We start from the raw sequence: 14766 nt of genomic DNA on the forward strand, positions 1-14766 counted from the left end.
AGCCAGAGTGAGAAACCAGCCCTGAGTTCAAGGCTGTCACAGCTGACTTGGGCACCTCGAGGTGTCCTGGAGACGAGCTTCCAGTGTGCAGAGCACGGGATGCGGCAGCGGGCACTGACCCGGGTGCCAAGGGCTCCTAGGTAACCCCACTGGGCAGGCCTCCTGCTCTAGTGATCCCCATCGTGTTTTCTCCCCAGTCTCCTAGACCTCCCTCCTGACCCCCAGTCTCCCTGAGACCTCCCTCTGAGCAAGTCCGTGTTGGTTTTTGTGAATTCTGCCCTTCTCTCCTCCCTAAGTCCCGTTCCCAGGAAATATCACTTCTGGACACTCTGCACTCATTTAACCTTCTAAACAGGGCTTTTCGGTCCTTGTTCTCAGTATTTTGACAGTTGAGAACACCGAGGCTCGTGGAAGTGGGCCACTTAACCTCAGGCCCTCTAGGTGGGGACTGGTCCCCTGCCAGTACAGCTCCACGTGTCCCATCCACCCCCATGTGACAGCAGCTTCCTTCCACTTCCCTTCAGTTGTTCTGAGAATCAGATAGTGAGTGAAAGTCGCTCAGTCATGTCTGACTCTTTGCAACCCCATGGACTACACAGTCCATGAAATTCTCCAGGCTAGAATACTGGAGTGGGTAGCCGTTCCCTTCTCCAGGGGATCTTCCCAACCCTGGGATCGAACCCAGGTCTCCGCGTTGTGGGCAGATTCTTTACCAGCTGAGCCACCAGGGAAGCCCAAGAATACTGGAGTGGGTAGCCTATCCCTTCTCCAGCAGATCTGCCTGACCCAGGAATTGAACTGGGGTCTCCAGTATTGCAGGCAGATTTTTTACCAGCTGAGCTACCAGGGAAATCCAGGAATCAGATAAGAGGCCGAAAAGAATGAAGCCCCTCCTTCACCGAACGATACTTCAGAGGACTATAAATAGGACACCCAGTGGTGGCACTCGGTCACATTCGCCATGGACAGGACAGACGCTGAGTGATGCCAGCATGTCCTCCAGCCCAAGGTTTTCACGGTCAGCACTGGTTTTTTCCCCTGCCTCTGTCTCACTCTGCTTTCTTTTTCTTCCTTCTTTCTTTCCCCTCATCCACGGTCTTGCCCCAAAGTACATAGTTCAGCCTCCTTCATTTGGCCATGGTTGCCTAGAAAACAAACACGTGCCTATGTCACGATTTCTCCCAGTTCTGACAGACACAAAGCAGTGCCCACCAGGCCCCGGGGAGGCTGCCCAGCCTCCCATCTCCTTCCTCTGCAGGCAAAATCAGGGTACCCAACAAGAAAGTCCACGAGGGCACCTCCTGCCCTGGAAACCATCAGGGGCAGAGAGGTCAGTGAAGGCTGGGGTTGGGGGAGAGAACAGGTCCACTGTTTGTTAGCTGTGGAGTGTGGGGCAAGTGCCTACCATGCCTGAGCCTCAGTCTCCCCACCGGTACTCTGGGGACACTACTACCCATCTTTCTGGCTGAGAGTTGAGATAAATCAGGCAGTGTGGGAAAGGCCCAGAGAACAGACGGTCTTCAGGCTGGAAGATGGGAGAGCCAGGGCATGGGGGTCCCTGGAGTGGGACCCACACTTGGAGCCAAGGACATCTCCCCAGCCACATGATCAGTAGAAGGAGAAAGAGAGGAAAACTTCAAGGCACCCTCTTGGTGCTCCTAACCGCTCTGCCCTCTTCCAGCCGTGATCAAGGTGTCTTTTCCTGTGAGCAGAAAGAGATTTAGGCAGACCCACATTTTAGGTGAACCAGCAGACTGAGGTTTGCAGTGGGTGGGAGACAGAGGCCTGAGCAGCTCCTGGGTAGTCCACGTGGGAGTGTTTGCGTTGCTCCAGTGTGAGAAGTGGTGACTATCTCTTTGAGGTTCAAGAGCTGATTGTACTGATGCTGAGAAATTAGAAAGCGAAAGCCATAACTGGGGGGCCATGGATGACCACAGAGAGCATGGCAACTCGACAAACCAAGGGACCATGCTGTCCCTCCCATCCCAGACCTGTGGGATTTGAGGTGCAGGAGGACACCCTTCTGGACCCCAGCCGGGCTGGAGGGTGAAGAGGAAACCTGGGGCTCAAGACAGCCCTGGCTCTGAATCACATCTCTGCTGATTTCTAACTGTATGGCTGTGGGCAGATACCTAACTCTCTCAGAGCCTCAGTTTCCACATCCATGAAGTGGGGATAAGACTACCACCCTCAAGAGGCTGGCCGCACAGGTTGAATGAAATCACACACGTGGAATGTGACTGTGGTTCTGGCCTTGCTGTCCAGATGCATCCCGTGGTAGCTGTTGTTATAATAATATCTCCCATGGCAGAGCAGCCAGAACTCAGCAGTCAGGCACCAACTTCAGAAATCCACTCCTTCTCAGGACTCCAGCATGTGGAACCCTTTCAGAGAGGGAGGGTGCATGCTGGCTTTCCCAGCCTGGTGAACATACCTGCTTCTTGCCCGAGTTCTGACTGGCTTCTTCAGCCCACACACCAAGATGGGGGAGGTGCAGCAAAACCCTGGAGAGGGCCAAGCTGCTGAACTCAGCTTCCTTTCGCTCTCAGTATTAGTTAGCTCCGTCATCTCTGGTTTGCACACTCAGAATTTCCACCTTCATACCTCACTTTCAGTCCTGCTCTGGACATTCTAGCACTTACACCAGGCTTTTCTAGGGCATCTCACCATTTACCCTTGCTCTTCTGCGTCATCTGTTCCCACTGCAAGCTAATCTAGCCAGTCTCAGTTCTTTTTCTCGTCCTCCATGACCATTGAATGCTGGTCAGGAATTCAGATTAAGAAACCACCCAGTTAACCTGTGCCCTCTCTCACTGGGTACAGAGTGAGGTGGTTCTTACTGTCTGCCCGAGTCCTCTTCCCCACAGTGGGAGAGCCCCCAAATGTACTGCCGTCCCCATCAGGGCAGAGCAGAGTGCTTGCATAGCACGGAAGAAGCTCAGTAAGCGCTGATTGAAGGGAGCTGTGTTAGTCCTGGCCTTAAATGGAGTCCACCTAGAAATCAGTTTATCATTCAGGCTCCACTCTTTACTATGACCATGAGCAAGTTACTTCATCTCTGCAAGCCTCCACTTACTCACCTACACAGCGACTGCAGATAATAATACCACACACATCACAGGACCATTATGAGGAGCCACTGAACTTTTGAGTACAAAGGGCTTAGTTTGGCAAAATGTTCACAAACAGTTAAAAACGGTACCTGCTACTATCACTACTGCTAGTTTTACCTTATAATTTTTATTAAAGCAAATTCATGTTGTTTCTTATTCTCTTGCTTTGCAGTACAGCCCTGTGAAGCATTGAGGGAGGTTCAGTTTCCATTTTACTAGTAAGTAAACTATGACTCAGAGAAAGGCTATTTTTCTAAACTCACACAGCTAGACTTTGTGTGGCTGGCCTCCTCTGCTTGGCATACCTAGCAGCCAGCCACACTGTTTTGGAACATGATATGACCATGGGCCTCTGAGAAAAGATTCCTGTAATTTAAAAGCACAGCAGTATGTTTTTCACCTAGGCCCAGTGTTAATAATTATTCAGATGATCTTTTTCTTTTTTGACTTTGAGGAGAAAGGCTATGCTTTATTAAGCAAACTGCTATACTCCAGGTGTGATGGAGAGTTTCATATCCTGTTCCCTGCCCCATCCTACGAAGAAACAGAATTGGAGAACACACTCTCTTATAAGATTTATTGCATTCTGTTGCACAGAAGAAAGGAATTTCAGGTGGTAGATGCACTAACAGGGGCAAAGAAGGTATGATTTATGAATCCAGATTAGGAGAAGTGAGAACTCGCTGATTCGTTTGACTGGAATTTGTCCTAATCTGTGCACCGGCTGGAATTTGTGGGCATTTTTCTTGCCTCAGGTCTCCTGGTTTAAGTCCAGCAGTTTACCATTAAGGACCCAGTTGGTAGCTGGTTGCTGCCAGTTGGATGGAGAGAAATGAGGGGGCAAGCCCTGAGCCTGGAATCAGAAGCCTTTGGCCCATGTTCCCATAGCCCTGTTCTCAGCCGTGTGATCCATGGGCCCACCTCTCCAGGCCTCAGTTTCTTCATTTGTATCTGGGAGAGTCACATGAGCATTTCTGCACCCTTTCCAAAAATGAGGATTACATCTGATCTGTCTTCCTGTGTAGTCCCTGTGTATGAACACATTTCACCATTTTCAAGAATTGAGTTAGTGGAAGCCTTGGGAAAGCAGGAGGAATATAAGAAGATGCAGGGCAAGAGGGCATAGGGAAGAAAGTTGTGATGTGGCATTTTAGAAGAGATTTTTAGGGCTTCCCTGGCGGTTCAGTGGTAAAGAATCCGCCTGCCAATGCAGGAGACACGGGTTCAATCCCTGATCTGGGAAGATCCCACATGCCACAGAGCAACTAAGCCCATGAGCCACAGCAGTTAAAGCCTGTGAGCCCCAGAGCCCGCGCTCTGCAACAGGAGAAGCCGCTGCTGCAAAAAGCTTGTGCGCTGCAACTCCAGAGTAGCCCCTGCCCACCAAGACTAGAGAAAAACTTGCGCACCCACAAAGACTCAGCAAAGCCAAAAATATGCACACATACAGTTATTCAAAACAAGAGGAGGTGTTAAAGATCAGTTAAAATCAGAAATCAGGGAGAGTCAAAGTAGCTGATGAGGCTGCTGCTCCTGGGCCCAGCAGGTAAGGAAGTGGGGTCCTCTCCTTCTCTGTGTGATCAGTGCCTTGGGTCCTGGTAGAGCAGCTGAGAACCCCGGGTTCTGGAAGGTGGGTGACGCTTGGGGGGCACAGATCCAGTTTTAAAGGCCTCATGGTTGCAAGCTTGCTGGTTGGGGCTGGAAATCCAATGCAGTTGCCAAGATATTGCGTATCATTCCCTGTGCTTTACAGTAGCTCCTTGTTGGTTATCTGTTTTACATGCAGAAGTGTGTATGTTTTCATTTCAAACTCCTAATTTATCTGTCCGCCCTTTCCCCTTTGGTAAACGTATATTTGTTTTCTATGTTTGTGAGTCTATTTCTGTTTTGTAAATAAGTTCATTTTTTTTTAAGATTCCACATATAACTAATATCATGTGATATTTATCTCTGTCTGACTTACTTTCACTTGGTGTATGAGAATCTTTAGGTCCAGCTATGTTGGTATGGCTCTATTTCATTCTTTTCTTTAGGGCTGAGTAGTATTCTGTTTTATATATAGATATACAGCTATATATTCTGTTTCATATATATATGAAACGTCTTCTTTGTCCATTCATCTGTTGATGGACGGTTAGGTTGCTCCCATGTCTTGGCTGTTGTGGATAGTGATGCTCACTCACTCATTCATTCTCTAGCCATTACTGAGTGCCCCCTCCCCGCAAGTGCCCCCTTTACCCACACAGTGTCCAGTGCGGGTGGGGAAATCTAGTGATAAGTAAAGTCAGTAAAATGCTGTCCTTTCCACCACCCCTAAGGGCTTCAGTCTCATGAGAACAATGGCTGATAGAATTGTGGTGATGGCTTGCACTTAGTAAATTCTTGTTAAACAATAGAACGAACCAGGGAAGATCAGCACAGGAAACCATGGAGTCCCTGTAAGGTTCCCTAGCCCATTTCAGGGTAAGGACAGCATGGTGTCAAAGCAAACATCTTGGAAGTGTGGTGCATGAACTGCTTTGCTCATTCTCTGACTCAGGAGATAGTAACTGAGTTTCTCCCGGGGGGCGGCGGGGGGGAGCTGGGTGGTGGCTTGTAGAGTGGCGTCTAGGACAGTTGCCTCGCTCTTGCCTCGTGGAATTACTGGGCTGTGACCGATGCTCTGCAGGAGCGCAGGGAATTCTGGGAATGTGTCATGGCAGTGCCTGGCTTTGTCTGTCCTGTCAATAGAGATGTCCCTGGGAAGTGCGCTGACACTGAGACCCAAAGGGTGAGTAGAGTGTGGGTGGGGATGGTGTGAGTCAGTGATGGGAGGGAGGAAGGTGTGAGCTGCAGTGTACAAGGACCCCTCTGGCATTGGAGGAGGTGGCAGACACCATTTGGAGGCTGTGAGGCAGTGAGCCTCCACCTTCATTCTTCCAGAAAACTGGGGCTGAAAAAAAAGTTTCATTCCCGGAATTTCCCCTAGCTGCTTTGGCCACTTTGTGTTTCTTCTGTATAAACATCCTGCCTACATCGGGACCTCCAAATAGAGTCTGTTTATCATCAACACCAGATGCCTGTAGACAGATCTGGAGTCAGTTGATCTCTAAATCCTGTTGATTTCTTGTATAAAATAGTTCTTGAATCTTCTCCTCGTCTTGCCCACAGCCCAGCCTTATCCCTGGCCCTCATCGTCTCTTGACAGTCAGGCTGAACTGGACAGCACAGGCTAACTTTTCTTTCTGACATAGAAATCATGTGGTCTCACTGCCAGCAGTGTGAGGATAACTTGGTGGTTGTATCAGCTAGGTTTCTCTGCATAACAAACAGTCTCGAACCTTAGCACCGTCAACAATAAACATTTATTATTTTTCCTGATGCTGTGGGTATGTAGACTAGGTGTTTCTTTTGGACTGGTCGACTTGGCTGGTGCTCAACTGCCTGTAATAGTCTCACTTGCAAGCCTGGGGGCTCAGCTGGGAGGGCTGAAGCTTCTCCCCATGTTGGTTGGTTTTCATCCTCCAGGGGCTAGCTCAGGTGTGCTCTTGTGACTGCAGAATGATTCCCAGCAGCAAGCAAGAGGAAGTCCTCCACCTAAGCATTCTTAAGCCTTTCTTTGTGTCAAGTTTGTTATCATCGGCTTATTGTTCAAAAGCAAGCCACATGGCCAAGTTCAGACTCCAAGAGTGGAGAAACGGTTTTCACTTTGTGGTGAGAGAGGTGGCAAAGCCCCACCACAGAGGGGATGCTGCAAGGTGATGTGAGTAATAGGGGACCTTCACCGAAATCCTCTTTCGCAGTGGCTGAGATGAAGGCTTTGGAAGCAGACAGGATGGGTGTGTCCCGTCACACTCTGCTCTCTGCCACTGACTGCTTTCGTCATGCCGGGCAGCTCCTCTCATGGCAGCTCTCCAAGCTTCAGCTGCCCATCAATGTTGTGGGAATAATCAATCTGGGCACCTTGGATTTCAAGAGAGTGTCAGCTAAGAAAACCCATGGTCTGCACATTGCAGTGCTTGGCACACAGAAAGAACTCAACTGAGAGTCTCTGTTCCCGTTCTCAGACAAGGTCTTCGACAGCCCTTTCCTGTCCAGCCTCAGCCTGGTTTATCCTAATTTTGATCTCACAATTTTCGCCTTCACATCGTACCTATTTCTTTATCTTTGTCCTGAAAGACATTTTCCCCCAAGGCTTTTCTTTTGCCAAATAGCATCTTGCTTGTACCCTGATCAAGGGGCACCTAAAAATACCATCTCCTCTTCAGATTTGTCTTTCAGACTGAGTTGGCTGTTTCTTCCCAGATATCATCCACACCCTCATATCATACTGCCCTGGACTGTCTATTTGTTTCCTCCGCCAGGCTGAGCTCCTGGAGGGGTATGAACTATACTCACCTTTCTGTCTCTGGGACTTGACTCCGAGCATGGAGCAGAATAGGGGTTTATCTACAAAATATTTGATGTATAAATCATTGGCTGGGTGAATGGGGAACTGGGTGAATGCCTTTTAATTATGTTGAGTCATCTCCAAAAGGCAGTGAGTGAAATGTCAAAGCTGACAAACTTTTATCGTCTTCACTTCCAGCTGGTACTGGTTTCAAATTCAACCTTTCTGATGTGGAAATGCCAGTAGAAGTGATTAGCATCTCCAGGGGCTGTGGTGAGCAGACACTCTGAGCTTTGTGTCCAGGACAGTCGTCTGAAGAGCAGAGATGGACACTCCCTCAGCCCACTGAGGTAATAACTGACTAATACCAGTGAGAAACTCTTTCCTGTTTCTTCTGTGGATTACATCAGGTTGTGGGCAGAAGATGGAGGTGGGGGAGATTGCCCCTGTTTCTTGATCTCTTTGCAACTTGGGTATTCCATAAAGAGGGAGGGCTTTCTGCCTCAAGGAAAAACGTGAGCCTCTTAGAGTATCAAGCAACCTCTCTGTTTTTTAGAGGTCTTTGTGATCTCATGAAAACTGGGAGATCCTTCTATGACAAGTGCCCGTCATCCCAAAGAAGCGCTGCAATGACAGTCTGGTGCAATGACAGTCTGGTGTGTCCTGGGGTGAGCGCTCAGCCAGCAAACCCTGTGACCCACAGGACAAGTCCCCTCCTGGTCATGTTTTACAAATAAAGTTTTATTGGCACTCAGCCATGCTCATTCATCAGGGCTATCTGTGGTATGTCACACCACAGCAACCATTGCGACAGAGAAAGTGTGGCCCCAAAGGCTGAAATATTTACAGACTGGTCCTTAAGACAAAAAAAAAAATGTGTCGGTCCCTGGTCTAGAACTGAGCTGTCCACATACATCCACTCCATCTGTGGCTATTTAAATTTTAATAAATGAAAATTAAATAAAGTTAAACCCAGAGCATTCTTTTCAATTAAAAATGGGTTTTTTTTTCAGTTAGTTCATTTTTATATAATTGCAAATTTACAGGTAAGCTGCAAGAATAGTCAGAAAATCATGGGTACCCTTTACCCAGATTTCTCCAGTGTTAGCATTTTATATATTCCTGAAACCACAGCGTTATTATAAACATAGTACAGCTGAGTCAGAAGCTTAGCATTGATTTGCTGCTAACATTGATTTGTATTTCACAACACTGACCTTTTTTGACACATTCAAGCCAATTATTTTCCAGAATATCCCTCAGTTTGTGTTTGTCTGATGTGTCCTTGTGATTCGATTGAGACCATGGGCTCTTGCCAGGAATCTCACGGAACTGATGCTGGGTCCTCAGTGCCTCCTGTTAGGAGGATGATGTTGGTCTGTCTCAGAGCTGGTGACGTTGATTTGTCACCTGGTTGAGGTGGCCTCTGCGAGGTGTCTCCATGTGAAGTTACCATTTCATTTTTGTAATTATCAAGTATCTTACCGGGAGCGTCTATAAGACTCTGTAAATATCCTTTTACTCCTTAACCTGCCACAGGAGCTTTAGCATCTATTGATGGTTCTTGCCTGCATCAGTTTATTATCAGCATGGTTAACCAAATAGCGATTTTTCTCATCTCACTGTTTATTTTTCATTTGTTAGTTGGTTTTCCAGCATAGAAAAGAACATTCCTCCTTCCTTTCCTTCTTTATGCAGGTTGTGAACTGGCAGATTTTAACTGTACTTAATAAACTTTAATCCTTTGTTATCATTATCATTATAAATATCATTCTTTTGATATTTTAAGTTGTCCCAAATGTATCCAGTGAGGGATGGCTGCGGCATCTTTTTAACATCTCTCTGTTGGTTTTGAGCACTTTCTTACTTGTTGGTGAGACACAATATTCTAGCCTCATTTTGTGCTTCCTCTGCCCAGCCTCAGAGTTAGCATTTTTCAAGGAATCCTGGTGCTTTTCAGTGCAGGATATTATTTAGAAGTGCCATCTGGTGACAAGGCGTGTCCTTTATTCCTAGGGTAGCATTGCTCCCAGGCCCTCTGGGCAGATGGAGCTGGGCAATGTGAAATGTGTGTGTGGGGTGTGTGTGTGTGTGTGTGTGTGTGCATGGCTATACACACATCCATGTTCTTAGACATATGCATACATCCTCACATATACATCCACTCACATCATATACACGTGTTTCTATATGTACATATACACACCATCTAGATTATTTCTAACTCACACGTGTGGGTGTGTGCTCAGTTGCTTGGTCATGTCCAACTCTGTGACTCTATGGACTGCAGCCTGCCAGACTCCTCTGTCCATGGGATTTTCCAGGTAAGAATACTGGAGTGGGTTGCCTTGCCCTCCTGCAGGGGATCTTCCCAACCCAGGGATCAAACCTGTGTGTCCTGCTTTGGCAGATGGATTCTTTACTGCTGCACCACCTGAGAAGCCCATTTCTAACGCAACCTATCTCTGTGTTAAAACCACCTTACGTGCACACTGATGATGCCAGAATGTTCTTGATGCACATCTAAATGCTAGAGTCACCCTGCCCCTGCTGTCAGCACCATCACTCACCACATTTACTAAACTATGGATCAGATCCTGTCCAGACCCCTGCCTGGCCATTACTGCTCACAAAATCCCAGTGGCCCAAGTTCAGAGGAGGAAGCAAGATTCTGAAAATTTCCTTAACTTGTGCAAGTGATGCAGCCAGCGAATGTGGCATGCTTGCCGAGAGTGCCTGTCTGCAGGCTGACATTCGATCAGATGGCCCTGGGAGACAGAACAGTCTCAGAAGGAAGAAACAGAGCAGAAGGTGGGGGAGCGTTTGTCCCCATGGATCAGGGGATCTCAGGCCCTCACAGCAGCAAGAAAGCCAAACGATGCTGGTGGACACTGTCTCCTTCGCTTCACACCCCAGGAGCTGTGCTTATGCCTACGTCACTGATAGAGCCATGTCGCATGTAACAGGACGTGCGACGATGCACGTGGTGGAAATGTGCATCCATGTGTGATTGTGGTGTGCCTGTGTGCTTCCTGGGGGGTGGCGTGTGGCTGCTGTCCTAGGCCTGCAGAGGCCTTGATCTGGTTGAAGGTGTGATTACAGAACTGGGCCTCTCTGGGAAGCGGGCATTTCCTCTCGCACTGGGGTTTTCTGGGAGGGAGCTACTTAAGCACAGAGGCCTTAACGTAAATACATTTGTGTTCCCAGCTCTCAGCAGAATATATGCAGAATGCGCAGTGGATCTGTGCTAGTTTTACCTGTGCTTCAGGCAAATCAGAACTGAGTCAGAGAGCTCTCAGATCTCTTGATGCACCAGGCCCTGTTCTAGTCAGACAGAGACCCAGAGAGTTCACGTGCTGGCAAACGGGGGGTGGGGGGGAGAAGGCAGGAGATTGGCCTTGAGCAGGAAGAAATGGATCTGTGAGTGGCAGGGCTGAGGGCAGGCAGAGGGGGCCCCGGGAGGATCCCAGGGTAGACATGGTGGCCCAGGAAGGTGACTCTGAGATGTTTAAGGAACTGAGTCCCACTGCAGATAAAACAGTGAAGGGGGCGGTGAGCAGGGGCTGCTGATCTAAGGACAGGTGAGGGGACTCAGTTGCTCTCCCCCGGGGGCTGTGGCCTCCCGCCACCCCCAGAGCCAGGCCCATTTCCTGCCATGAGTCCTTTCAGGCCTAAAGAGTCACGGGTGCATTCTCTCCCTCAGAACTCAAGCATTTCCTCTCCCAAAACAAATTTCATCAACCAGCCCACAGGCAAACTGTAGGCCAAGGCACTCTGCTAGATAAGAGCATAGCCTGGCAGCCGTTAGGGGGATGGAAATGGACAGCAGGGAAAGGCTGGTGGAATTTCTGTTGCTGATAACGTTTAAGAAAGGAGTGCTCGTTACAGAAGCCAGGGCTGTGTCCCAGGAAGGCAGGAGCCCTCTCTGAGGGTCTGAGATGTTGTCAGGTGGAAAAGGATTAGCTTGTCCTGGGCGAGTCTGAGGAGGGAACCCAAGTGGAAAAACTGAAATGCACAAGTTTCTGTTCACAGAAGGTTTTTCCTTCTCACTCCCTCATTCATTCATTCATTCATTCAGCGAGCACAACTGGGTGCCTGGCACTGGGCTAAGCACTGGAGGGATAACAGAATAAGACAAGGGCTATACCTTCAACATGTTAATAATTTAGTGGGTTTCCACTGTAGGGCACAAGGAACTCTGCTCAATGTTAGGTGGCAGCCTGGATGAGAGGGGAGTTTAGGACAGAATGGATACCTGTGGGTGTAAGGCTGAGCCCCTCTGCTGTCCACATGAAATTATCACAGCATTGTTAATCAGCTGTTGTTCTTGTTTAGTCGCTAAGTCGCATCTGACTCTTTTGCGACACCGTGGATTGTAGCCCGCCAGGCTCCTCTGTCTATGCGATTTCCCAAGCAAGAATAACTGGAGTGGGTTAACATTTCCTTCTTCAGGGCATCTTCCTGACCCAGGGATTGAATCCATGTCTCCTACACTGGCGGGCGGATTCTTTACCGCTGAGCCACCAGGAAAGCCCCGCTAGTCAGCTATACTCCAGTATAAAATACAAACTTAAAAAAAAATAATTTAATGGGAGAAACAGATGAACAAATTAGTGATATGTAGATATGCAGTTATGAGTTCTGTGAGGCTGGAAGCTAACAGAATTTAGGTGTTCTCTTTAAGAAAAGAATATAAGGTTAGGAATTTAAAAGACAAGCCCTAGCTTAATGGGGATCCTCTGAGGGTCCCTGGTCCTTAGGCTTCCTTGGCCTGGCCCAGGCCTCCACTGGGGGAGGTGAAAGGGCACGAGGGTTTGTTTCCTGCAGGAGGCTAGATGAACACTTGGCAGAAAGGCCTGCAGCAGGAATTCTGGTGTCATGTGGTGAGGCCCCCATACGAACCTTCAAGTTGGGAACTTGCAAAGATGCAGACGTGTGAATGCAAGTTAGTAAATCATGAAAATTAGTCCATGTGTCTGACTACATTGTCATTGTCACCTAGGTGCATCTTTTACAAGCGGTTGTCTTCTGTGCACCTTACTGTGCAGCACCGTATAGAGAACAGTAGTGCGGTGCCTTTTATCTCAAGCTCAGGATGTCCAGAAGCAAGCGCAGAAGCTGCGGCAACATAGCTGTACTGTAGTTTATCTCAAGCTCAGGATGTCCAGAAGCAAGCATAGAAGCTGCGGCAATGTAGCCGTACTGTAGTTTTCAAGGTATTGTAAGATTAAAAAAAAAACTGCTCTTTATTTTTTCTGTTTGTTTGTATGTCTTATTTGTGTGAAAAGTTCTATAAGCCTGCTACAGTGCAGTGTTAGATAGCAGATTGTGTTATCTGGGTGCCTAAGCTAACTTAGTTGGACTTTCGACTTACAAATAATGCTTTTTTTTCCCCTTTTATTTTAATTTGAAATGTGTGTTTTTATTTATTTTTTAAAATTAATTTATTTATTTTAATTAGAGGCTAATTACTTTACAAATGTGCTCTTAAAATGGAACTTGTTCATATGTAGGGAACTTGCTGTATAGTAGGGCAGCCTCGTCTTCTGGGTCCCTTGAGCCTCTGTGCTTGGGCTAAAGACTTTTCTTAATGCTGCCAGGATTTTTACAGGTGCTCTCCTTAGAATTCTGCAGGCTGACCGTGTGGTCCCACTTCCAGGACGATGTTCTGTGTAATCGTCTGGACTTAGGGGTATAAGCGCTGGTGGGGTGAGTGTGGGCACTTACAGAGGGCTGACCAGGCTCTCCTGACAGCCCCGAATAGTGACAACTTTACCCCCACGGCCACCTTGAAAGCCAGCTGCCCACATTCTTCCTGTTCTGTTGATGATGGAACCAAGGCCCAGGGTGGCTAAATAACTTGCTCACAGATGCACAGTTAATGAGTGGAGGAGTTGGGCTTTCAAGGTATCTAGTCTGCGTCCAGAGCTCCGGAGGCAGGGCTTGCCCCATTGCCTCTCCTTGATCCTCACTGCCTAACTCTTTTAAAGGAACATTATGGAAACATCCCGAGTGTCCAACACTGGCGAGTGGCTAAAGGACATCCATAGAATGGGATATCACATACTTGATCCTTACAGAGAGTTCTTTTTAAAAAAATAAGTTATTTATGGTTAACTGGAAGATAATTGCTGTACAATGTTGTGTTGGTTTCTGCCACACATCAACATGAACCAGCCATAGGTATACACGTGTCCCCTCCCTCTGGAACCTCCCTCTTACCTTCCACCTCATCCCACCTGTCTAGGTCATACAGAGAATTCTTACCAGCACGTTGAAACGCTTTGATGAGGTGCAACCATGAAACATGTGAGAAATGGCACTGTCGACAGTGTTGGAGGGCCTGAACCCGCTCTCAGCCTCTGTACCCTCTCCTGGGTGGTCATAATGGCTCATTGGTTCACACGTCCATCCCACAGGCTTTACCCTGGTCCATCATGGGCCTGGTGCTGGGCATGTGATGACGGCAGGCTCAGCCATGGGCTCTGCTCTCTTGCTGCTCATTTATGCCCCGCTTCTTAACCTAATTTGTATTGGAGCACAGTCGCTTACCAGCGTTGTGTTCAGCAAAGGGAATCAGCTACACATGTACATGTGTCCCCTTCCCATTTAGGTCGCCACAAAGCACTGAATAGAGTTCCCTGTGCCATACAACGGCTTCTCAGTTCACTATTTTTTTCATAGATAAGCCCATGTGTCTTACATCTCCTGTACTGGCAGGTGGGTTCTTTATCACCACCACCACCTGGGAAGCCGGTTTTATGCATGGTAGTGTATATAGGGGGCTTCCCTGGTGGCTCAGTGGTAACGAATCCATCTGCAATGCAGGAGACCCAGGTTCAATCCCTGGGTCAGGAAGATCCCCTGGAGGAGGAAATGGCAACCTGCTCCAGAATTCTTGTTTAGAGAATCCCCTGGACAGAGGAGCCCGGCGGGCTACAGTCCATGGGGTCGCAGAGTCGGATACAACTGAAGCAACTGGACATGCATGCACACAGCGTATACGTGTCGATCCAAATCTTTCAATTTATCCCGACCCACTTTCTCCCCTTGGTGTCTGTACGTTTGTTATCGTATATTAACACGTATGTGTGGAATCTGGAAAAATGGTACAGGTGACCCTATTTGCAAAGCAGAAATATTGTCCAGCCTCTGACTGCAAGGTCTGCTTGGACTTTCTCCTTCCATGTGACCCTGGACGTATTTTCCTGGGACTCTGATTGACCCCCAGCCCTCAGATCCAGCCCCCCTCTGCACCTATTGCCTCATTTCTAAAATGGACCA

The 14766-nt window shown here is 48.1% G+C and overlaps 1 protein-coding gene across 5 annotated transcripts in view; it reads left to right on the forward strand.

Moving 5' to 3' along the window:
* ST3GAL1 (ST3 beta-galactoside alpha-2,3-sialyltransferase 1) overlaps positions 1–14766 on the forward strand; it is an 86163-nt gene that overhangs the window by 9401 nt on the left and 61996 nt on the right. For 3 of the 5 annotated variants that reach the window (XM_052651471.1, XM_052651476.1, XM_052651473.1), the window contains exon 2: positions 7681–7832. The exons of the other annotated variants lie outside the window; for them this stretch is intronic. The gene's annotated coding sequence lies outside the window, so the exon portion shown is untranslated. The remainder of the gene's footprint in view (positions 1–7680; positions 7833–14766) is intronic. 5 annotated transcript variants of the gene reach the window in all.

Source organism: Budorcas taxicolor, chromosome 14 (assembly GCF_023091745.1).
Source record: "Budorcas taxicolor isolate Tak-1 chromosome 14, Takin1.1, whole genome shotgun sequence".
In the NCBI taxonomy this organism is placed as follows: domain Eukaryota; kingdom Metazoa; phylum Chordata; class Mammalia; order Artiodactyla; family Bovidae; genus Budorcas; species Budorcas taxicolor.